This window comes from Martes martes (genome assembly GCF_963455335.1).
Source record: "Martes martes genome assembly, chromosome: 9".
Taxonomy (NCBI): Eukaryota; Metazoa; Chordata; class Mammalia; order Carnivora; family Mustelidae; genus Martes; species Martes martes.
Genome location: NC_137896.1, coordinates 27,252,522 through 27,254,708, shown reverse-complemented (window position 1 = coordinate 27,254,708; position 2,187 = coordinate 27,252,522).

Genomic DNA, 2,187 nt, shown 5'->3' with positions numbered 1-2,187 from the left:
GAAGCATCATTTCTGCTGGGCCTGTCCACTCTCTCTGAAACAGAAGAGGAATTCCTTCCAAATTTTTCTTGTGATCGAGTTCCAGTTTCAAAGTACTGTGGTCTGAGAAATTGCAGGGAATAATCTCAGTCTCTTGATATTGGTTGAGACCTAATTTGTGACCCAAAATCTGGTCTATTCTGGAGAAAGTTCCATGTGCACTTGAGAAGAATGAGTATTCTGTTGTTTTTAGGGTGGAATGTTCTGTATGTATCTATGAAGTCCATCTAGTTCAGTGTGTCATTCAAAACTCTTGTGTCTTTGTCAATTTTCTGCTTAGATGCATCTGTCTGTTGCTGAGAGTGGAGTGTTGAGGTCTCCTACTATTAATGTTTTATTATCAATATGTCTCTTTATTTTGGTTAACAGTTGCCTTAATATTTGATTGCTCCCATGTTAGGAGCATAGATATTTACAATTGTTAGATCCTCTTGTTGGATAGACACTTTAAGAATCATATAGTGTCCTTCTGTCTCTCTGACTATGGTCTTTAGCTTAAGATCTAATGGATGACAGACCTCAATGTGAGACAGGAGTCTGTCAAAATCCTAGAGGAAACATAGGCAGTAACCTCTTCAACATCAGCCACAGCAACTTCTGTGAAGACACGTCTCTAAAGGCAAGGGAAACAAGAGCAAAAATAAACTTTTAGGACTTCATCAAGATAAAAGGTTTCTGGATAGCAAAGGAAACACTCAACAACACCAAAAAAAGAGACAACCCACAGAATAGGGGAAGATATTTGCAAATGACACTACAGATAAAGGGCTGGTATCTAAGATCTATAAAGAACTTTTCAAACTTAATCCTCAATGAACAAATCATCACATCAAAAAATGGGCAGAAGACATGAACAGACACTCTCCAAAGGAGACATACAAATGACTAACAAACACAAGAAAAAAATATTCATCATCATTAGCCATCAGGGAGATTCAATTCAAAACCGTTATTGAGATACCACCTTACACCAGTTAGAATGGCAAAAATTGACAAGACAAGAATCAACAAATGCTGAAGTGGTTGTGGAAAAAGGGAAACCCTCTTACACTGTTGGCGGGAATGCAAGTTGGTACAGCCACTGTGGAAGACAGTGTGGAGGTTCCTCAAAAAGTAGAAAATAGAGCTACCCTACGGTCCAGTAATCGCTCTACTGGGCATTTAGCTCAAAGATACAAAAGTAGTGAAAAGAAGGACCATATGCTCTGAAAAACAACCTGAGGGTTTTGAAGGGGCGGGGGTGGGAGGTTGGGGGAACCAGGTGGTGGGTATTAGGGAGGGCACAGATTGCATGGAGCACTGGGTGTGGTGAAAAAACAATGAATACTGTTACGCTGAAAATAAATTAAAAATTTAATAAAAAAAAAGAAGGACCATATGCACCCCAATGTTCATAGCAGCAATGTCCACAATAGCCAAACTGTGGAAAGAGCTGAAATGCCCTTCAATAGATGAATGGATAAAGAAGATGCAGTTGATATGTACAATGGAATATTACTCAACCATCAGAAAGGATGAATACCCAACATTTGTATCAACATGGATGGGACTGGTGGAGATTATGCTGAATGAAATAAGTCAGAGAAAGTTAACTATCATATGGTTTCCCTTATTTGTGGAACATAAGGAATAGCATGGAAGGCATTAGGAGATGGAAGGGAAAAATAAAGGTGGAGGGAATCAGAGCAGGAGACCAACAATGAGAGACCATAGATGCCGGGAAAGAAACAGAGGGTTTTAGAGGGGAGGGGAGTAGGGGGATGGGTGAGCCCAGAGATGGGTATTAAGGAGGGGACAGATTGCATGGGGCACTGGGTGTTATACGCAAATGGTGGATCATGGAACAGTACATCAAAAACTAATGATGTACTGTATGGTGACTAACATAACATGATAATAACTTTTAAAAAGCACACAAAAACCCCACCAAAACATAAGAAGAGGTCCCTCTCACCATGTGAGGCCTCTCTGCCTGACCTCTGTTTCACAACCCAAAAGTAGATCTCAGCCTCACAGTCGTGTGACTGCATTATGGATGCTTCCTTCCTCTTCCATCACCAGAGGGGCGGGCTGTTCCTCCCCACAGAACAGAGGCCCCATCGTCCCAGCACACACATTTGCAGAGAGCAGGATCCTCAGGCCTCCACC